Source organism: Chanodichthys erythropterus, chromosome 13, assembly GCF_024489055.1.
Source record: "Chanodichthys erythropterus isolate Z2021 chromosome 13, ASM2448905v1, whole genome shotgun sequence".
Taxonomy (NCBI): Eukaryota; Metazoa; Chordata; class Actinopteri; order Cypriniformes; family Xenocyprididae; genus Chanodichthys; species Chanodichthys erythropterus.
Genome location: NC_090233.1, coordinates 23,441,212 through 23,466,235, shown reverse-complemented (window position 1 = coordinate 23,466,235; position 25,024 = coordinate 23,441,212). Strand labels below are relative to the sequence as shown.

General features: G+C 36.4%; 1 protein-coding gene across 4 annotated transcripts in view; it reads right to left on the bottom strand.

Moving 5' to 3' along the window:
• znrf3 (zinc and ring finger 3) overlaps positions 1-25,024 on the bottom strand; it is a 129,186-nt gene that overhangs the window by 57,771 nt on the left and 46,391 nt on the right. The window contains exon 1 of one of the 4 annotated variants that reach the window (XM_067407108.1): positions 546-648. The exons of the other annotated variants lie outside the window; for them this stretch is intronic. The gene's annotated coding sequence lies outside the window, so the exon portion shown is untranslated. Of the gene's footprint in view, positions 1-545; positions 649-25,024 lie in introns of those variants that run through there. 4 annotated transcript variants of the gene reach the window in all.

Below are 25,024 nucleotides of genomic sequence, written 5' to 3'. Positions count from 1 at the left end.
AATGCCAACTGACAAAGTGCTGTTTGACTATAACTTAATCAACCGCGATCGCGCATGGAGATAATAGATAATTAATTTCCACAAAGCGGTAGGCTATATTTATATGGGTATTAGCGAAATAATTATGTAGTAAATGATAATATAATCTAGGGTGTTTAAACAAGATAATCTTGTCAAAAGTTTCATTCAGTGGCCATGCTTAAGCCTCCTGATCATCCATCAGTTGCTAAGCAATATGAACGAACTTTTTCTTCTAGACTAACGGTGAGCAAATACAACAGATAGAGAATTAAATTCAGTGTTTTTATTTTCAACATGCACTCATTCAAGTCTGTTTTATTTAATTCATGTAAAGTTACGTCTTTATTGGGGCAGGACATGACGAATTACACTACGTGACTCAATGAGTTCGTCTCAATTGTTTAGAAACAAGCTGCATAAATTAACTATATCAGGAATTTATGTCTCAGATCTCATTTGTGCATGTCTGTTATGTTAAATAAAGTTGATTAATTAAAGCAAACCAAGTAGAACATATACTTTACCTGTTCACTGAGTTGTTGTTGACTGATCTCCTCAGACAGAAGAAGTCTCAAAACGGCCACAAGATGGCGCCGTAAATCGGCGAATCCGATATTACAAAACCGATACCCGATTATGGAAAAATGCTTAAATATCGGAAAAAATATCGGTAAACCGATACATCGGTCGATCACTACCGGGGACACACCTAACGATTAGCTGAAACATTCTAAGACTGAACTGAACACACATACCGATTGTTTCCTTCGACTGGAGCCGATTTTAATCGTTGACAGTCGGAGAAGAACACAAACGTTTATGATCGAGACCGCTGCTAAGCAACACACTGTGCGCGGGATCTTGAAAATGGATGTAAACGAACAGCTCGCGCTCTTCATCTGCAGCTATATTTGTGCGGAAAATAACTAAAAAAGTGGAACAAACGCGCAGGAGGTGAGTTGAGTAACGTTAAACTTTGTTAAATCTATTTTTAGGGCTTGCACTCCGGTGGTGTCGGCCGTTGTTAAGCAACGATAAGCTGCGATCCTCAATGAAGCTTGTTCGACTTGAAACGGCACTGTACAGACCATTACATTACCACAGAAGTAACTTTATACTACCACAATGCGACCTCAAAGGGCACTTTCACTTTTGCGATCAAAGGGGCAGGGCTCTTTATATTCTCTCTGTATATATTGTATCAACTGTTAATTTTGTATCCGTATCAGATAAATAATATATATACAAAACATGATAAAAAAAACAAACAAAAAGTATTATCTTTATCATTTATTGCCCCCCTATTGGCTGGTGCTCCAGGACACTCGCCCAATGCCGTCTATGGATAATCCGGCCCTGTACATTACCGGACACGTTCAAAGCTTCCGCAATAGCAGCCCAGCTTCTTTCCTTATCGCTTCTATTATGGTATTCCGTCAAAGATATGTTGTATTCGTACTCTTGCCAGAGTTCAACCAGTTTTTCTTCCATACCGGTTGTCCAATGTGTTTTTATGTTTCAAACGTTTTTTGACGCCATTTCGCCGCTTGTTTACAATCGCCTGACACAGTCCCCAAGGAAACAGATGTCATCGGTCACAAATATTATGCTGCCTTCACGTGCTCTCAGTGCTATTGTAAAGATGACTTTCCTTGTAAAAAAAAAAAAAAAAAAAAAAAAAAAAAACTTGAATGCGATTTGCTCATAATCACTACTTCAGAAGTGGGAATTATCAAATTTGAGAAGAATCTTTGTGAGGAGGACTGGCAATAAATGTTTCTAAAATTCTAAGACTAGAATCTTTAGACACAGCACACTGCACGATTTTAAGCACCAACTGTAAACACAGACTGAACGCAACTGGCTCTGACTCAGGCCGATTGGACATGATCAGTCGTAAGTATCAAATTACATTCATAATCGGCCTTACAATCGTTAGGTGTGTCCCCGGCTTTAGTCAGAATTCACAAAAACAGACGGGTATGATTTTAGTCAGACTAAAGTAGAGGTATCCAAAGTCAGTCCTGGAGGGCCACTGTCCTGCTTCAACTTGGCCCTCAAGGAGCAGGATTAAACATCCCTTGACTGAAGTGTTTAAATGCCATTTTTAAAAGACAAATCACTGCTTTAGTCTTACTGAAACTGAACTTTTAAAGTGCTTGTCAACGCATGGTTTAAAAGAAAAAGGCAGCTTAAAGAGTTTGTGGAGATATTGAAAAGATGAAAAGACACCAAGAAGTCTACCACAAACAGAGCAGAGCAGATACAATTCACAATCCTCAACCACCACAGTTCCTGCACAAAACAGGCCTATTACTCCTAAGGAAGGTAGAAGGTCTTCTCGGGTTAGCAGTGGGCTGGACACGGTCGGTCCACTGAATTCCACCAAACATTTGTATAGCAGCAAAGAGAGCAGGCTACACAAACAGTGCTTTGTTCAGATCCAGAATGCTACAGAACCCTCTGCCAAAGGTAAGCCAAGTATGTCTGCTTGGCAAACACAGAGAGCACCGAGAGGTCTGGGGAAGAGAAGCGCTTCAAATGCTCAAGAGTTAAACATCAATCTTCTCAACAATGTTAGCATACATACACACACTAAACGCAGGAAGGATCAGAGGGGGCCGTTTTCTAAAGGTGGGCTAATGGTCAACTACCTCTGAAGGTGATATGGCCGGAAAATGGGTTTTTCAACTTTAAAGCTAATTTACTCATTGTAATGAGCAACTCATTCTCTGGACTTGCAGGTTGAAAGCAATTATGTCCCATTTGTGGACAAATCGTTCTTTTGATCAGGTTCTTGATAATGATTAGCTTGAACCAAGTCACTTGACTGTATGGGAGAACTTGATTATGTCACCCACCTTACAGTTTTACTCTCAAACAACACTGCCTTTACAAATGATTTGCCATTGCAATCAGACCTCACTATGTTGAGCAACGACCAATAGTATTTTTTGAAAAAAAAAAAAAAAAAAAAAATAAAAAAAAACACTTATTAAATTAAAATTCTGCAGTAAGTTTGTTTGTGTAATTTCAAGTAACTAGGGTTGTAACGGTACAAAGTAGTCACGGTTCAGTACGTACCTCAGTTTTGGGGTCACAGTTTGATACGAGTTCGGTAAAACAGGAAAACGCAACAAATCCCCAATGCTAGGTTTCTTTTCATTTATTTTGAACAGACAGTAGTGCAACATACAGTTTGTTACACTTAGTGGCATTTAGTCCCCTCTGAGGTCGTTGGTACAGTACAGCCTCCTTTAGTGTATTAAAGGGTTAGTTTACCCAAAAATTAAAATAATGTCATTTATTACTCATCCTCATGTTGTTCTACACCCATAAGACATTTTCGGGATACGCATATTTCATCACTGGACTGTAGTAGTGAGACTTCCATGAGTCACGACTAGGGGTGTGCACAAATAGTCGACATGTAATTAATATTCGAAAAATAAAAATACTTTTCGAATTTTACTATGTTGCTTTGCTGGCCGTAAATGCAGTGAATCCATGATAAATCCTAAGCACTAAAACTCGCAGTTATAACTAAATGCACTGGGTGGCGCTGTGGAGCGTTTAACAAGTTTATTTTATTTGATCGTCACATAATGTTACCATCTGCCTCGCGCAGTTTGGAAATACTTGGATGAAAATGATCTTACAAAATGGAATTACTTTTGATCCAATGAATGAATGAAACTGAGTTATCATAATATCACCACCATATTGAGAAAGCACATGAAATCTAAACACCAGAGAGGAAAGACAGCTGTCCATCACTGCATTCACGACAGGTAAGCTCAGCTGTAAGTTATCCCAGAGTGAGCCATATTTTTGGGACATATTTCCTTTAAGTTTCGTCGAGGGAGATATATTTACGAAAGTGCTGCTGTTAGAAACTTAGCTTAGCATACCGTTATGTATTATTGTTAACTTTGTCTCTGCAACGTCTGTCAGCGCAGCTCATTTTCTCACCCGAGCATGTGGATATTATTGTTTTTCTCAACATGAATGTGAAAAAATATAAACACGATATATATATACTGACTCGAGGGTATTATGTACGTTACGTTTTGTACAATAACTGGCGCTGTCTGCTTTAGAAGCGTTCTTCCCGTTCACGCTGCTTGAGCTTAAATGCTTTTGTTCTTAATATTTTCTATTTACACATATTGTTTAATGCTTTGAACTAAAAGAAAACCTTAAGATATAATGTAAGCTTCTTGTGTATTGCCTAATCGTAAGCTTGTTCAGAAATGGTTAAAAAATCTTGATGAAAATAAAACAATAACGTCCTTCTCATTTAACCTCATTTAAATAAACGAATAAACGAATATTCGAATATTCAAATATTCATTTTTTACGAGCCCAAATATTCGAATACAATATTTTGGAAAAATGCCCATCCCTAGTCACTACACAAATTGGCAACTTAAAAGCAACTTAAAATACTCCAATTTATGGCCATACAGATAAGAGTAAGACACCATTCAAAATTGTCTATTTGTATTTGCGTAAACTAGGGCTGGGCGATTTTTCCGATTTTTTCGATTAATTTGAATTTAATGTTTTGCCTCGATTTTATAATTTTTTTAAAATCGAGAAATCGCGATTTTGAATGAAAATGTTAGCAAGCATTACAATTAGACATCTTGACAATACAGCAATGATAACCCTATTAGACGAAAATGATCCGACCTCATGATGGTGCCGGCACGCCTGATTAACCGCTCCCATGTGACGCTCTATGAACGTAGAACACATCACTATTCTTAAGCAGCTGTTCATTCAGAAATGCGTTATTACATTATAAATAATAATAATTTAAATTATAAAAAATAATTTGTCCACAAAAGTTATTAAACGTGAGTTGAGCTTTTTTTTTTTTTTTTTTTTATAACTTGACCGCCGTGTTTTTAGAAAGTCATTTCATGGGTAAGATGCTGCAAAAGATGCGAGACAAGTGCAACACCTAAAAATGTCCGTCAAACATAAAAACAATAGGACAAATAGTGCAATGGAATGTAAAAACCTCTAAAGGACTACTACTGTATGTTTAATATTTCATGTTTGCATGATGATGACAGGCTGAAAGCTGCTGTTTTCTGTTATTACAAAGCATTTGCTGTTAATAGCCTATTACTGGTGTTATTTATTGCTTTTTGGCTAAGAAATATTTAGCATTTTCTTATTTTATATTATTTATGAGTATATAGAATGTTTAAGATAAATTTGTACAACGTTTTCCTTCATATTTCAGGCATATTTCTGCAAAGATATTTAACAAATTGTTTTACATTTACACCATGTTGATCACTTCATCTGTGGTGCACTTGGAATGGAACTTTTTTTAACCAGATTGTTAATAAAGAGAATGTTACTTAAAGCATATTGTAGTTAAGTTTTTAAGTTGACTAGTTAAACAGTAAAAAATAAAATTGAAATCAAAATCGTAAAATAGGTCAATCTTTCTGAAATTTATTTTTTAATTTTTTTGCCATATCGCCCAACCCTAGCGTAAACTCACAATAAAAACAAAATATTTTGCTTTTGTAAAATAAGACAAACAGAATCCTGCTTTCTGACTTCCCAGTTTCCTTTCCGTGAATTTTGTGGAGCGTGTCACAAAAATGAATCGAAACTCTGTGTATAGGCTACTAGGAAGCTCTTGCATGCCATCTGAACTCTTGTGTTGGGTTGGTGCATAGATTGTCTCTTCTACTCTTTATCCTGTTGTAACAGTGTTGCATTACCACGTGCGCCCCTTTCTGGATTGAAATGTGGATCGCCAGTGACTGACTGTATCCGTCGTCTGACTATATGCACTAAACTGTGACCTCCGTACCATGACGGTACAGAACGAATACATGTACCATTACACCCCTACAAGCAACGGTTCCCTTTTTAATCAGACTTAAACAAAAAATTATTCTGTACGATTCACTGGGTGAGTGAGTCTGATGATTAAAAAAAAAAGTCTATCCAAAAGATTCATGAAAACACTCACATTAGGGCTGCACGATTAAACGGACGATTAGAAGAAAAAAAAACATGGAAATGATTTGGCTTAGTGCGATTATGAAATCAAAAAGCTGTGATTATTTTTTTTATGCGTGGCTTGTCAATGAAATATAGCTCCAAATGCTAATCCATCTGAAAGCACTGCGAGTTTGAATCGCTTATAATGTGCATCTGAAAAAGCAACACGTGTCAAACATCTTTCCAGACATAAGATTTTATTAATATCTTGCCCAACAAAAGACAACATTTAAAAGGTGCCCAAGAATGCTTTTTCACAAGATGCAATATAAGTCTAAGGTGTCTCCTGAATGTGTGTGAAGTTTCAGCTCAAAATACCCAATAGATTTTTTTTTATTAATTTTTTTACTGCCTATTTTGGGGCATCATTAACTATACACTGATTTTGGCAGCGCGCCACCCCTTTAATTCGCCTGCTCCCGGCCACACGAGCTCTTGACTATATCACAGTGCATTTACAAAGTTCACACAGCTAATAAAACCCTCAAATGGATCTTTACAAGATGTTCGTCATGCATACTGTATGCATGCTTCGAATTATATGAGTAAAGTATTTATTTTGATGTTAACGTTTGATTCTGTATGAGTTTGAGGCTATGCTCTGTGGCTAACGGCTAATTCTACACTGTTGGAGAGATTTATAAAGAATGAAGTTGTGTTTATGAATTATACAGACTGCAAGTGTTTAAAAATGAAAATAGCGACGGCTCTCTTGTCTCCGTGAATACAGTAAGAAACGATGGTAACTTTAACCACATTTAACAGTACATTAACAACATGCTAATGAAACATTTAGAAAGACAATTTACAAATATCACTAAAAATATCATGATATCATGGATCATGTCAGTTATTATTGCTTCATCTGCCATTTTTCGCTGTTGTTCTTGCTGGATTACCTTGTCTGTGCACAGATCCAGACGTTAATACTGCCTTTCCTTGTCTAATGCCTTGAACATGGGCTGGCATATATGCAAATATTGGGGTCGTACATATTAATGATCCCGACTGTTACATAACAGTCTGTGTTATGTTGAGATCTGTGTGTTTTCCGGAAGTCTTTTAATCAAATGAGATTTACATAAGAAGGAGGAAGCAATGGGGTTTGAAACTCAATGTATGTCTTTTCCAGGTACTGAACTCTTGTTATTTAACTATGCCGAGGTAAATTCAAATTTTGATTCTAGGGCACCTTTAATAACATGATTTTACTCCAAACTCACTTCATAATGACAGTTGAGCATCATGTGAGATGATGTGGCTTCTTACACAGAATAAGCACATATCAGACAACTTCTCTGATCTTGAACCATGGAGCCAATACATCACCACTGTGTCTACTCTAGAAGTGACTCTTGATCTATAGCTTTACCACTGAACATCTTACCAAGTCACCCAGAATAAATCACAAACCACTAAATGTCACACGTCCTGTGCCATGTTAACATTGGCCAATGTTTCAATCATATTTTATTCATGAAAGCATGTGAAGCCATTAATAAACCCTGAGGGACAACACAAGCTGAAATCGACCATCTGTCTGTCACTTTCACACATACATTTTGACATCTTGCCATCAACTCCACCCCAGCCTTGATGACAATCGTATCTGACAGATGTTTGTATTTAGCCCCCAGCACTTGCCTAGGTGAGCAATGCATCATGGGAGCTCAACAAAGGAAAACAGAACAGGTTTTTTGCTAATGAGTTTCTACCAACATACCCCATGATGTGGTTTAACAAAACACATTAAGAACATTTAGCTGTTGAAAAAGTTCAACTGTTATTTACAGTTGCTCAATGTATTTCAATGAAATTCCAAGGCAAATTTTTGCGCAAGCAAGAAGCAATGCTGCTCACTAGCAAAACTAACTAACGAATGAACCTGGTTGTCAAGGTAGTAGTCTTGGTAGATAAGCTAGATGCAAGCACACCAAATACATTAGTGTATCAAACTAGGAATCTAAAATATAATGTGACAAGTTCTGATATCAAGTCCATATCAAGAATAACATCCAAACCATCCAAACTGTGAATTTATGTGAAAAATCAATCAAACATCGCAAAAACATGGACCTGGTGATTGGAAATATACGAGATGGGCGAAAAAAATCTAATTTAAATTATTTCGCGTTCATTTGCAAAACGTTTGCGTTTTCTTGCAAATGTATTGCGTTCCTTTGATTCGCAAAAGTATTGTGTTCCCCTGAAATATATAAAAATGAAATATAATTTTTCCTCCCATATTATTTCCATCACAAAAAAAATTTGTAAGTAAATGCAAAAAAAAGTTGTGTGATCAAATGCACAATATCCTGGGGAAATGCAAAATATAATATAAAATATATTTTTTCCTCCCACCCCCATGCAAACAAGTAAAAAAAATAAAATAAAATAAAAATCTGGGAGAAATTTGTGCAAAATACAAACAGAAAAAACACAGTTATAGTCATTTATTAAATGTAATAAATAACTTGGGGGGTTTGGAACATGCAGAAAAAACTCAAATCCATGTTTGCTAGTGTCTCAAGCATCAGATTGTCAGTTGTGGGAGATAGCAGCCAATCGTGTGAGAATTTTTCAGTCAAATGACTAGTAACAAACAAACAAATCAGTTTGGCGTCCTCTTAACGAATGAAAAATGTATCCATCACAAGCAAAACATTGCATACTTTATGACTAACCAGTAAATGGTACCTTACAATACTCGAACACCTTTGACCTTTTGGAGAAACCCATAAAAATACTAAGATATTCATTACCTGTAGTCACATGACCTGCTGTGTTTGTAATTAGTGCAGTTTACATGATGCTTCACAGCCATACTTGAAGTGTGAAAATAAAAACGCAGACAGCTACACAAAGAACAGACTAGCAATTGTAGTCACTACCATCATCCTGTATCCCTTACACCCATGAGCTCATTTTCCTCCCTGGCCACACGTCTCTATCAGCGTCTGTACAGAAGACTCTGTTCATACTCGCACAAAGAAAGAAGTGAGAGGCAACCATCCTCGGCATCTTAGGCATTCTGATATTCTTTAGCGATACCGGCTTAGTGGCCTGCGCACCCTTCGTCTACCCTCTTAAATCCTCCATCCATATTTTCTCCTGGGATAGGTGGTACTCAATCTGGTCCTTGCTAAGTTTCATTTGAGAGATGTGACTGATTCAAGTGGACAAAACGTATGGAAATTTATTTCCACCAAAATAAACCTCACAACTGCAAGTTTGTATTTTTGCAATTGCAAGTTATAAATTCATAATTGTGAGTTTACATCTCACAAATTTTGCCCTTTTTTCCTCATACTTCTGAGTTTACATCTTGCAATTTTTACTTTTTTTCCACAAAATTCTTGGTTTACTTCTCGCAATTTAGATTTTTTTTCCCTAATTCTGGATTTACATCTCGCTATTTACTTTTTCCTCAGAATTTTGAGTTTACGTCTTGCAATTCTGACTTTTCTCCTCAGAATTCTGAGTTTACATCCTTCAATTTTGACCTTTTCTCGAAATTCTGGGTTTACATCTCCCAATTTTGACCTTTTTTCTTTACATGTTGCAATTTAGATTTTTTTTCTTCTTCTTGCAATTCTCGGTTCACATTTTCGCACATTTACTTTTTCCTCAGAATTCTGGGTTGACATCTTGCAATTTTTAACTTTTGCTGAAATTCTGGGTTTACACCTCGCATTTCTGACTTTCTCAAAATTTGGGTTTACATCTCGCAATTTTGACTTTTTCTCGTAATTCTGGGTTCGCAACTTGAAATTTTTACTTTTTTTCCTCAATTTTGGGTTTACATCTCGCAATTTTTACTTTTTTTCCCCCAATAATTTTTACTTTTTTTCTCCTCAGAATTCTGAGCTTATATCTCAAGTTTGACTTTTTTGCTCAGAGTTCTTTTACATCTCACAATTCTTTTTTGTTTTGTTTCCACGACATAAAAGTAAAAAAAAAAAAAAAAAAGGAAACTGATTTTTTTATCTCACAATTCAGACTTTCTTTCACACAATTCTGAGTTTATATCTCAAAATTCTAAGAAAAAAAAATCAGAATTGCAAGAAAAAGTCAGAATTGAGAGATGAAAACAGCTTATTAGAGTTATGGCATTATTCTTTGGTGGAAACAAGCTTCCATATAAATGAATATATGTATGGATGCTAAAGTATACTGGAATTGCAAAAGCAAAAGTCTGATCTAAAGCATACAAATTCAACCTCTTCCCCCTCTCACTCACCATTCAGCTTATCAGAGGCTGATCTCCGGCATGCCAAGAGGGGCACATACCATTCGCTTTGGCCCATCCTGTGAGCTCTCTCATTGGCAAGAGAGGCCCTCTCAGCCGCTTTGATGTGCTGATGGTTCGGTGGCTTGCTCTGCAGCTGGTGATAGCATCAGAGCAGGCCTCTCTTGGGCCTGTGTGCCATGCTATGATAACAGGAGGGTTGATAAGAGGAAATACAAGCTGTCATGAGGAACACATTGAGTTGGATGCCAAGCTGACAAATCAGAGGGGCAGCAAAAGATGCAGAGAAAAACAAAGATAGAAGACAATGCAGGGGTGACAAAGCAATGCAAATGAGGAAAAAAGACCCATGAAAATGTTTGTCTGACACATGTCAACGCGCGTTGCTTATGCAGTGGGTAATTTTTCAGACTATGCCACAAATCTAATCAACAACCGATGCATAGACACTACATTTTTCCATTACAATCCATTACACCTAGATGTACATTACAATCAATCAATCTTTGTGGGACTTGAACCAGCAACCATCCAGGCACCAAATCTGAGCTTTACCTACTACCTCAAACCACCCAAATAGGCTCACAAGCATTAAGACTAACAAGCTAACATGAGGCAAAAAGAAACGCCAGTTTTAACATTGCTCCAGAGATTTTCTCCCCAATGTCCACAGCAGTTCAGCCTTTCAAGCTAAATCTAAAAGGACACCGAGGTAACCTGAATTTGCAATAAAGTCATAAATTAAGTAGGAAAATTCACTTTGGTGGTGTAACTGGGTCACCACAACCTTCTACCCTCTAATGGTCCAAAATATTCAAGCAAAGACTTATGTACCTTGAAAGTCACATTCTAAATTCAGTTAGAAGAGCTAGACACAGGGCCAACCTCAAAGCAGCAACATAATAAAATATGCTATAAAAAAACGCATTAAATATGCAAATAATACAAGCATCCTAAAACAATCCTTGCATGTTAGTCTAATTCTGAACGAGTTAGGCCTATACAGAATAATATTATGTGACACAGCTGGCAAGAGAAGCGGCACAGATACATAAAAGCACTAAGAAAAATAATGTGCAAATGTTTAACTCTGTAAAATAACTATTTAAATATCTACAGTCTCGCATGCCAACTCAAGCAAGTGGCGACCGATGCAACTATATGGATAATGATACAATGGAAAAACTATATGACACATTTAAAAAAAATTATAGAGCAAAAAATATATAGAGCAAACATCTGGAACAACAAGAAGCATATCGCTGATGCTTAAAGTTGGCATAAAATGGAAATTGTGATAGCCTTTTCTTCTCTATTATGACATATATACACAAGTGAAACTGTATCTCGAACAAGAAAAAAAAAAAAAAGAAAAAAAAAAGTAGAACGGAACTTGATTTTGTCCATTGGGAATTGATTGGATCGTTGGGTTGTTGTTTGTCATTGTGAGGGGAGGGGAAGTTAATTATTTGTAATAAACACTGCAATATTCCATAAAAAAATAAACTCTGATTCAACTCTGATTTCATGGTGACTTTAAAGAGAAACTCCTATAGGCTACATATCTCAGACACATTAGCACTACCTGACAGATCCAAAAAAACAAACAAACAAAAAAAAACCCATGCAAAGTCATGTTAAAAAACGCACTTCACAGATCAGTAAATCGCAAGGCCAAAACACATACAATCATATCCTACAATACTGCAGAAAAGGGACATGAAATTGATCAAATTAAACCCAATTACTTTAATACAAAATCTAATTCCACCCTACCAAGTGGAAACCATCTCAAAGTCAATGCATGATGTTCCTATCCTGACTGGAGTCAATATCTTGTATTATTCCACTGAATACGGATTCCTCATGTGTGGTCTGGGCCATCAGGGTCTTGAGGTCTATCAAGAGAATAAGCGTGTACCCTAGATCCTTCCGAAATCCCACCTCCCGTGTGGAGCACAGAACAATAAATAAATAAAATATAGGGGTTCAAATCCTGCCAATAAAAGCTGTAAAGGGTGTTAAATACATACACTCAGTTACAGGCACCAAAGGAAACAGTGAGAGAGAGATTTTTATAACCTTTAGAAACTGTTGTGTCAACAAACAGCAGATCTCTAAAGCATTCAGAGTCCTGTAAGCCCCTTTGGGTTGAAACGCTAGCTCCATTCATACCAGCTACACACTGAGCGATTGTGTTTGAAGGTTTCTGAATAAACCTGTTTGAGGTTTGACCCACACACATGTAGCTATCCTAATTCCACCATAATCCATGTTCATGAAATCAACCTCTATTAAAAAGAGATGCTCAAGCTCTACAGTGACACTAAGTCATTTTACTATTACTAGCAGTTTCAAGATCATAGAAATTATATATTTACTCAGCTAAAAGTCCAGGAATCGAGCACAAAAGTGCACATTTATGTGTTCAAAGGCTATTGCAAGTTTTTAGGACTGCACCAATATTGAAATTATGACCGATAATTATTTTCATGATATGGCCAATAACCAGTAAATTTATTGTTAACTCAAAATATTATAAACCTACTTTGTCTAAAAAAAAAATAAAAAAAAAAGATATTAAAATAAATAAATGAAAATGAAAACATTTTACAAGTTAATTAAGGCATCACACATCTACTCACAATTATGGAGTGAAAAAAAAAAAAAAAAAAAAAAAAAAAAAATAAAACCACTGGGATAATGGATACACATTGTACCTGAAAATAAACTACCATACAAAAGTTTGGGATCAATAAGATTTGTACTTTTTTTTTTATTAATACTTTTATGAAGAAAGAACACATTAAAGGGGTTCTGCCAATCTCATGTTAATCTTGAGTACCTATATAGTGGTGCATCGGCTGCATCCTTCATATCTCCAAAAAGTGTTTAGTTTTACCATATTTATAAAAGATACATACGCTGTACCAAGTCTTTCCGAAAACAGTCGAGCGCCTGGAGGCGTGCCGTGTGAGCGGAGCTAAAGAGTGACGAGCATGTGTAGCTTCTGCATAGTGATCATCTGCAAGCTATCAATTGTCAGCTAAACAAATGTATTTAAACACAATACAATAATCGCATTATCCATGGATAACTTTTGAATCACTATAATGAATATAGCATATAGTTATCGATGAATAATGAATTTATGAATTCACTACATTCGTGTAGTTTACATTATATGCACTTATGGCGGTTCCGACTCATGACCGGGATCATTACCACGGTGACCGCTCCATCTTTCAGTTTCAAACGATCTATAAATCCAGTGTAGAACTGGGCCCTGTTTATGAAACCAAGAGCGCCGATCCTGAGGGCTCGAGCAGCCAAGGAAAAACACAAGATATTCTCCATTCATTTTAACCAATAAAAAGTGATTGCAACTATCAGTTTCTATGGTTATTTTAAAAACAAATATCGAGAGCGCATCAATGTAATGCGTGAGCACAAAACTCTCAGCTCCACTTAACGCTGGGTTCTTTGGGAAGCAAGATTATCTCTCCCTCACAACCAAAAACACACTTCTTTGGTGACATTGTTGATTTTGTGAAGTCCCGTGACCTGTGCAGTGCTGCCGATGACTTCCGAAAAGCCATTGATAGGCGTGCTCTCTCGCTCTGGTCGACGTGTGAGTGTGTGTGCTCTTCTGGGAGAAGTAGGAAATAGAAGTACAAGGAATTCCGACCTTTAAGACGTTACAAAGGACCATACTCGAAAAAAAGATTGCGAAGTTTGAGGATTTGGAAGAGTATTTTTGCCACAGAAATACTCCATCATACATCCAACTTAACAGTGTAAATAAACAGTGTAAAGTCAGAATACATGAAATAACATTAAATCCCCCTTTAAATTGATCAAAAGAGTCAGTATGACATTTAAAATATTGCAAAAAAAAAAAAAATCAATTTCAAATAAATTATGTTCTTCTGAACTTTCTATTTAATCAAAAAAACAAAAAAAAAATTGTATGGTTTCCACAACAATATGAAGCAGCACAACTGTTTACAACATCGATAATAATAATAATAATAATAATAAATGTTTCTTGAGCACCAAATCAGCATATAAAAATGTGACGCTTTGAGCGCTTTTGAGCGGATTCATAAACACCTCTGATTGGCCAATGTGTTCAGAGCTCATCAGATATGTCTGTGATTGGCTTCAATGATCAACACTGTAAAAACGTTGTAAATAGTCATCAATGAAGCTCTTCACCAAGAGCTTACACAGATACGCAAGGGAGCTTTGAAAGCAGCCGTCAATCGCGGACCAGTTTCAAATTAATTTCCTGCTTTCAAAATCAAACACTTCTGTGTGCTTTCAAACGTTGCTGTGCATTGATAATTCTAGACAATCACAGTCATACCCAATGAGCACGTGAACACAATGGCCAATCAGGGGTGTTTACAAATCTGCTCATCAGCGCTTAAAGTGTCACTTTTTAAAATTTCAGTACCGACAGGTTCCGAAGTCTGTACTTTGACAACTTGTAAATATATATGTTTGTTATGTTATGTTATGTTATGTTATGTTATGTTATGGACAAACATAGAAAAGCAGCATGTTACACTTTCTTAAAATAAGACTTCCAACACAACAGGCAAGATGGTCTCTCAGTGAGGTGTAAAAACACTTCTTCTACTTCCACTACTTCTCATTTTCCATTCTTGTAATGGTGTGTGTTTAGTCACAGGAGCTGTCAAAAAAAAATGATCTGGCCGTCTGTTTAAGCACCACCGTTTTCCTTGCGCCTACTTCAAAGAGCATGCATGTACATAGATGAACACACACACACACACACACACACACACACACACACACACACACACACGCATGTTTGTTTTTGTGAATTGTGGGGACTTTCCATAGACTTCAATGCATTTTACACTGAACAAACTGTACATTCTATCCCCCTACCCTGCCCCTACCCCTAAACCTAACCCTCACAGGAAACTGTGCAAACTTTTACTTTTTCACAAAAACTCATTCTATATGATTTATAAACCCATTTACATTGTGGGGACCGCTGGCTGGTCCCCACGATGTAGGTGAACTCAGGTTTATATTACATCATGGGGACATTTGGTCCCCACAATGTAATATAAACAAAAGCACACACACACACACACACACACACACACACACACACACACACACACACACACACACACACACACACACACACACACACACACACACACACACACACACACACACACACACACACACACACACACACACACACACACTGCTGTTCCTGTATAAACTTTACAAAGCACAGAGTCAACTCTGTTCCACCTGTTGTGTACTTTAGGAACGCCCAATGGATTAACCCAATGTGATAAAAACCCCCACACTCAAGTGTCTTCAGTAGGTTTAAAAATGTTATCATTTCCTCTATGCGATGTGATGTGTGCGTGTGTACAGATTGATATAATGAGAGACAGTGATAACAAAAACAAAACATATGGAGAGAAACAGGACATAATCATACGTTAGGTTTATATCATAAAATGAGAACCCCAAAATCCATACGCCTAAAATTAGACTTCAAGCTTTTATTCTTTACCCGACTTGTCCAACGAACACCTCCACCTTTATTTGTGCAGGGGTGGATTTCGCTGCAGGCCTGTGATTACATCACCAGCCATTTGTGGTGCAGCTTTATCAGTCAGGCATTGCTCAGCCAGCCCTTTGAAGAGCCCGCCGGGGCCTTTGATCTGAGCGTGCTCAGTGGCCTCCCAGCCGGCCGATCCTATCAGCTCAGGCGGCACATGTGCTCAACCCAGAACTAGATTCCAAAGCCACCTCTCTCTCTCAGGTCTGACTGGTTATGTGTAATGAGGTAAAAGGAGAGGGAAGGGCCTCCGCACAGGCAGTAAATCCAGAGAAAACTGTGTGAAAAATACCACACAAATAGACAAGGTGTTGAAAGTCATCTTAACTCAACATGGAACTGCCTGCGGGTAGCACAACCAAAATGTTTTTTTCCTTTCCTGAGATTACAAACTTACAAATACAACTTTAAAAGCAAGAGACTGTCTGTTTTTAATATGTATGGATAGATAAACAGTGTATTAATAACAACTAGGAATTGATCACAAAAAAAACACTACATTTTTAAATATCAAGGTATTTAAATATATAATATTATTATTATTATCACTGTAAAACCAAATAAATTGGCAAAACTCAAAAATTGAGGCAACCAGTTAAGTAATTCAAATTTGAAGTAAGCACAACTGGCAGATTTTTATGTACATATTCGTACATTTAAATTTTTCTTAACTTGAAAGTATACAATTTCATACATTTAACTTAAAATGATCATGTAACATCAATGTAAACATTTTTATTAGTGTAAACTGAGCTAGTTACAAAAAGCTTATTCAGAAATGCTAACTTGCTAATTTGCATGTTAACAATAGCTTGGTATAGCACTTGCTGAATGAGTAACAATATAAAGCATTTAACATACTTCCTCTCAAACCAAGCCATATGTACCACTTGTCACCATGATGGTAACTCTCCAAAATCCCACAGAAACTCTTCTAAATTAGCATAACAAAACATTAATCATTACTAAATCTCTGACTTAATATTAACATTGCACAAAAAGAACATTATATAACACTCAATTTTAGCATTTACTCTCCCTTTTGAGTTCCATTGGCAAGGCATGCTGGGAAATAGAAATCCCAGCCCAGTTTCAGTTAAACTTAAGTTCATCTAAATTAAAAGAAACAAGTTCATACAATTCAAAACAATGAAACAGTTCAGTTTACTTAAAATATATCAGTTCTGTGAACTTGAAAGAAAAGAGAGCACTAAATTCTCATAAAAGTTAAATTTGACTGAACTAATTTGTTTAATTTAAGTTTGTCCAACTCAAACCACGTAATTATTTTGAGCATTAGGGTTTTATAATATATTTAAAATAAAAAGTAAAAAAAATTAAGATTTTAAAAATAAAAGCAAACAACAAAACATTATATAATAAACAATTATAATATTATACATTCACATTTTAAATATTTTAATATATTTAAAAACAAAACAAAACGAGGCTGTTCTACCACTGTGAACCTGAGAAGAACCATCCAAAGTAAGCAAATCTACATCTCTCACCTAAAAAAAAAAAAAAAAACTGCCAAGAGGGGAATTCTATTCAAGAAGAGATAAATCTACCTCCTTTATACAGTACAGACCAGTTGAAAACATTAACTAAAAAGACAACTCTGCCGCTTGGACCAGACAACCTAATCTTTCAAAGCTGGAAGCCGCTATACCGAAGGGACCGTGAGTATCTCATTAAAAGGGAGCCAGGAGACAGTTGTCAGGCATTGTAGTCTATTTCGGAAGCCGCAGAGAATCAACGGCTTGGATGAGATGTGTGCATCCATTCTATGACAAAATGAACACCTGGTGACCATGGGAAACAACAGGGGAGCAATTATACAGAAGCCATGTGGAGTGAACAAAGGAACAAACGAAAATGATGATCCATCATGGAGAGAGGACTTTCTTAATTTAACAAAGACACAAATAAGTGCCTTCATAAGCCAACTGGGTTACAACACATAATTCAGAGGAAGTTAAAGAAACTTATCTGTACTTCCCCTTCTTTAGACACATTACAACCAGTTCACAACATACAAATACAGTGAACTTTGTACAAGCACGATACAATGCCAGTATCTAATGGAATAGCTAAAATGAAATGACAATGAGAAATAATTTGTTTAATTATTTATTAATTTTCAATTTTTTTTATAAATATCTTATATACTATGTGTGTATAAATAGTTAAAAACGTATTAGATGTAGAAATTAACAATAAACCTTTATCAACAAACGCTGTTAAGTATCGTTCATTCACTGTTATTTCATGTTAACAAAAAAAACCTTATTGTAAATGGAAATGAACAAGTGTTTGTTTTGAAATGTATGTGTAAATCTTACAGCTTATGCAATTCTCTGCTAGTGTGTGCTACGGTATACTTTGAACCCAGTGTTCTTGAACCAAAGAAGGTGGTAGCATAAATGATAAAGTCTTAAGACTCTATGATTTCATGACTTGGTAAATATTACAATACTAGTGCGAAGCTTGGACTTTGCTGCAGTCGTTTGTTTGGCTGATAACTCAACATAAGAATACTCTTCAAACACAATAACTTCAACCGGAACCTACCTGCGAGGACTATCAAAAAACAATTAGCAATGCAAAAGGTAATTAGGATGACAACATTTCTAAATGTGCTATAATAAACCAATAAAAGACAAAACCGTAAGGCAAACAGAGATACACATTCTGTTATATCCTGTACAGTAATGTACATTATGATACCGTGGGCTACCTTATCAGCTTCTGAGGTGTAGATCTAAAAATTGACAATATCCATCAACAGCATCTATCAATTAAAAAATAAATAAATGAATAAATAAATAAATATCACATACCTACTCAAATACTGCCATGTAAAAATGAATTAACAAAAAAAATTAATCATTGTTCATTTACTCAAATAAAATCAAATAAAAAGAACCATCATGCAATTACTCTATAAAAATCAACAGTAATTCACATCTTGTGCAGTCTAGTGAACATTTGTCAATTATTTTTCTTAAATCAACCCTCTACGGACACATTGAAGCTTGAGTTGCCATTGGCTAGTAATTTTCTTTTTTTACTCGCCAGACTTTTTACATGGAATGCAAGAACAATGCAAATTAAAAAAAAAATAAAAAAATCTACATAAATATAATATAAATATAAAATATAAATTTCAAACACTATTAAAGACAAGAAAAAGGTCTAATAAAAGAAGAACAAATAATGAAACTACAGGCAATAGCACAAAAAAAACAATAGAACAAAGATACAAATTTAAACAGTGCTTTTCAGGTTAATCTAACAGTAGTTAGATACAGATTAGGTAGGTACAGAAATGGAATAATCTAATGTAAAATAACACTGCAGTGCATAGTTTTCACTGTATAAATTAAATATAGATGAATCCTTATTAAAGTTACAAAAATCATTAAGTCAAGTGTGATTTTTTTGCAGTGAGTCATTTGTTGTTTGATTAACATTAAGAAACGGACGGCACGAATATTAGGCTGCTGTCACTTTAAGACTTGGATACAATATACTGATACTGTTACATACTCATTTTCTTTCTTGACTGTTTATGTTCACTTAAGACTAACCGACTGTGTTTACTAGGATACTCGCCAAATTGAGCATTGACAATTTTGTGTGAAGACAAAAATAAAAAAAATAAACAGCTCAATTCAGTAATCGCGTTCTGACAGACGCAGCTTTCTGGGTGCGCTCTTGCGCTTAAATGTTTAAACTGGCAAAGCTTAAAACGTGCTAATGATAAACTTTAATGACGATGCAGCACTGGCCCGATCGGGACAGCGTCAATTCTCTCTACAAGTCGTGTAAGCCTCTCTCTTTCAGTTACGTTGAGACTGCACGAGTGTAAGAGAAAGCAACAGAGGGCGCTCTCAGCCAAGCGACCGTGCATAAAGCTTAGCAGGCAATGATATTATATCTGCGCTAAAATTATTTTTTGCCTCCAACTCAATCACAGGTGACTGAAATCATACAATTTACTAGCCATTGGCTAATTAAAGTTGCCCAGTGTGAAATTTGGTCGCATATGCAAGTGATTTACTCATATTGCAGAGGGCTGTTAAATGTTTAAGAACCAGCAACTATCCAAGAACAAAACATTAACTGGTAAATCAATCATGTTAGAAACTTAAATCTTGAATCCAAGATGTAACTTAAACTCTGAAACGTAAGACTGTATTTAAATGTTTTCCATCATGACCTGCACTTGACTTGATTCAAATTTTCATTCAAGATTTCAAGTCTCAAGTCAAGTCTTGGTCATGATGGAAAACACTTGAATCAAGTCTTAAATTGCATGGTTTGATACATATTGCAGATTATTGAAGTCCCGAATCAAATCTGACCCTCAAGTCTCTTTCATCACAACTTGGACATCATTCTAGACTTGAAGTCTAAGACTTCACAATAATTTGAAGCCTTTTTCTGAGACCCCTCATCTTCATGATTAAAAAAAAAAAAAAAAAAAGTCCCTGGAGTATGAAGAGGAAAAGGAAACGTATGAACAAGCGCTGAGGAAAACCATCAAGTCTGTGCTAACTGGTTAAGCAGAAGGGCAAAAACAGAGAGAAAGACAAAGGAAGAAAAGAAGGCAAGTACCATAGAGAGTCAGGGCATGACAGAGTGTCTAATGGCGTGACAGACAGCGATAAGTACAAGGACACGACAGACAGGCAGACAGTCGGGCACTGAATGCGGGAAAGACCGAAAACCAGAGCTTGAAGGAAACAATGGGTCTGCATTTTGGACTTCAGCCGTTCGTCAGCACATTCCTGAACAACAACAAAGCATGCCTGAGCCCCTGTGTGCCCCCAGAGCATTGTCATTTCATAACCCTCTGCCCCCACTGCTGCTTTTGGAGAAGTAGAGACTAAATGAAGTGAATACAAGCACATCAGCCATACGATTGTGTCAGTCAACATCAATAATAGCTTATTTATTGGATTCAGAGTCTGCCCTCCAAAAATCCCCACATTGCAACTCTCGGAACTGAGATTCTTGAGGTGTAACCATAGCAACTGGAATGATGAGCTGTGATAAGCTAATCAATCTGTGTTGTCAGTCATCGTCAGGACGGCACTTGCCTCTCAAGTGAACATCCAGTCCTTGTAAATGAGCTTTGATGGGCAAATCAATAAGGGGTTCAAGGAGAGAGCGGAACGATCGCTCGAGCCTTTGCAGGAAGCAAGAATAGGAAAGTCTCTTCATGGAAAACAATAAAAGAATCCATACACGGATCTTTCTTTTGTGCGCCAGGTAAAATAGAGCCGACGGTCTGAATTTTCTATTCATTTCTGCCTTAACTATTTGCCTCTTAAGAAAACAAACAAAAAAAATTCTCAAGTGCATCAGAGTGAGGCAGACAGTGGTAAAAGAAGAAAGGAGGAGACAAAAACAGTTTCATCTTTTCTACACTGACAGAGGGAGAAAAAAAACAGCCTCAAATTACTTTGGCAAGGGAATGAAAGGCCGACGGGTTAGCGGTTTGAGTAGATAGGTCTTAAAATACAGCTGCCACCACAAAACCAATAAATGGAAAAGTAGTCGTGCAGCACTTTAACCTTTTAAACCCACGGTTGTTGAATATTGCTACTGTTGCTGTGGACAGGGAGGGGCCCGTGTTTTCGGGTACCCACTGTCTCGTGGAGGGCCGTTCTGGACTCCCATGGTTTCAGTCTGTGGGAAAAGCATGCAGACTCTTTAGGCCAAACCAAGCTCTCATTATAGTCCTAATTTAGGCTCACAACTACAGTGAGCTTTGAGGAAAGACACTGTATCAATCGCACCACAGATCGTGGGCTGACTTTAACAGATTTTGTAAGATAAAATGAAAAAAATATAGTCCTAAATTGTAGTTTATGCATCTAGGAATGAACCCAGACCACAAATTCTCAACATGGACAAATAAGGAAAGTCGCCTCATGGTCTATTAAAGGAATAGTAGTAGTAGTAGTTGCTGTTTATTGACAATCTCCCACTCCAGTGTGCCATTAAAGAAATAGTTCTGTCAAGATGAAAATTGTCATCATTCACTCACCTCTGTGTCATTCCAAACTTATTGGAGCCTCTTTTTTTCTATGGAAAACACAAAAGAAGATATTCTAAAAAAAAAAATAAAATATTGTGGTCCAAAACAACATTGGACTTCACTGACTGTTTATATTATAATATATATATATATAATATATAAATAGATATAAATCTTTGTTTGTGTTCCACAGAAGAAAGAATGTACATACAATAATTTTCATTTTTGAGTGAACTATCCCTTTAAAGGGGGTCATATAATGACATTTTTACAAGATGTAAAATAACTCTCCGATGTCCCCAGAGTGTGTATGTGAAGTTTTAGCTCAAAATAACCCACAAATAATTTTTTATAGCATGTTAAATTTGTCACTTTTTGAGGGTGAGCAAAAACGCTCAGATTTTGTGTATCCCTTTAAATGCAAATGAGCTGCCGCGGGGGTTTCAAGAGCTTGTGCACATAACGTTAGCAGCGCCGATTACCTCATGAAGGCTTACTGAAAATGTCAAACTTTCCAGCCTTTTATGTTCAAACCGGAGTCAGACAATGATGGACAGACTCAAGAAGAAGTGACAACATGTAGAATGCAACAGGACGTTTCTGAATGGTTAGTTGATTAATTTTTGTAGTAGCTGATGTTGGATATATTAAAAGTCATTGATTAGCATATTCTGTCATGATAATCTATAAATCGCTCATGTGGGAACGGTTGTAAGATGCCTACAGAGCCAGAGAATATATGCTGCATTAAGATAGAACAGGTATAGTTAAGTTTAATTACGGTTATAACTTATGTTGGCATTTTGCTTTTATGACATGCTATTACATGTGTTATGTTCTGTATTGCAATAACATGGCCTCACCCCTTTGTTTGCTTGTTCTCAGGAGCAGGGTTTATATAAATTTTAGGGTTAGTGATGTCACCAAGCTGGGAAGAAGCTTGTTGTAGAATTCTTTAAAAGAAAATATCTCCCTTCGCTTCGAACCTTGAGCATAGTAACTTTGCAGATGCTGTTTATGCTCTAACAGCAACTTTAAACACTAACTAAAGTAAAAAAGTGAAATCATAATGAACCACCACTTTAACCTCTGATTATTGAGTCAGTGAGTTGATCTCAAGACAAGTGGTGCTCACTGCAGAGCCAACTGACGTCCAGCTCCACCTTTCTGGACATCATGGACTGAGCTTGACCTTATCCAGCTCCACTTCTGTGGATATAATGGGTGGAGGGATAGAGTTATGGGTAAGGTTAGGGTGTGGTTGGACCTTTTAGCCCCACCCATTATGCCCAAATTAAATCCAGAAAGGGGGAGCTGGACTTCACTCTCCACCCATGGCACTGCAGTGAGCAGCCGAATTTCATTCATTCATGAAGCGGTCATCGCCACTTCTCTCACAAACTAATGAATATGACAAAGAGTCCTACAGGGCGGATGTCAAGATTACAACACAAGTCATACTGACCAATTATGTGACACTATTTCTGAGGTTTTGAAGCCTCAGTTCCCATTCAGTGTGACGGCACTGACCAGAATAGGTCTTCAGAAATTCTACTTGTGTGTTCCACAGAAAGTCAAATGGTTCAGAAATGGCATGAGGATAAATAATCACAGAATTTTTTTTTTTCTCAAAATCAGTAAAACTTACTGAGACCTTTGATAGTTGGGATAGTTTACCCAAAAATTTAAATTCTGTCATTTACTCACTCAACTTAAGTTGTCCAAAACATGTATGAATTTCTTTCTTCTGCTGAACACAAAGAAGATATTATGAAGAATATGAGTAACCAAACAGTTGATAAGTCAGTGGGGCCTATCAACTGTTTGGTTACTCATATTCTTCATAATATCTTCTTTATTTTCATTGTTGGGTGAACTATCCCTTCAATAATAATAATAATAATAATAATAATAACACATGACATGTTTATGCATGAAAAGTGATGAGTGAATCAGAACCAATCACCCATCTCTCTGTTCTCAGAACTTTAAAGGGAAGTTGACCTTTCTGTGGAATGAAGCCTTGAATTTCATATGATCAGAACGTCCACGGTTCAGTGTCATGTGTTAGTGTCCCTTAAAAATCCCAAAAATCAAAGTCAGATATGCTAAGCATTTGAAATTGAAAGCAATTGCAGTATGGCAATGTAAAACAAGACACCATAGAGCCATGATGATCAAAACTCATATCCCAACTATAAACATTCCACTCGAGTATAAACACTGAGTCAATTTCCAACACATTTCAATTCCACTCCCACAGTTATCAGCCTCAACAAACAAGTAAGAGCACGGTTAAAAGAGTAAGTACCGTCTTACTTTCCCACATCCAGTTCTTAATGAGAACAGAGTCTAAAAACCACCTGCACTGTTCTAGTTCTGCTGCAGGAGGTGATAAGGCGAGTCATCCATCAAGGTATTTTAGGTTAGTCATGTGTAGATATGACACTACAGTTCTGCCTGAGAGAATGTGGAGATGGCATCATTCTAATCCCGCCATGACAACATGTCATCGCCTGTACCGCCATCGTTCACACAGACCATTTCATTTCACTTCTGTTTATATAAGGGACTTTAAGCAGTAACGGTCATGAACTACAAACAATGATGCACTAGTTATGATGGTAGATGAAAGATAAATCTAAACTAGTCTGATGCAACACTGAGAACAGTTGGTGTGACAGCCATTATCTCCCTGAAAAACAAAAGACAAGTGCAACTTATGACAATAACACCTGGCAAACTTATTTTTTAGAACTTGTTCAACTAATTCATGGTTTCCTAATTTTTTGTGTTAATCCTATATAGAAATAGCATATCATAACATTATTGTAATTTCTGTATATCCATTATTATACTAAAATATACACCTACATTCAAAATGTTGAGGTTGGTAAGATTTTTAATGTTTTTGAAAGTCTCTTATGCTCACCAAGGCTGCATTTATTTGATAAAAAAAAAAAATACAGTAAAAATTGTTATATTGTGAAATTACAATTAAAAATAACTGTGTTCTAATTTAATTTATCTTATTCATGTGATGGCA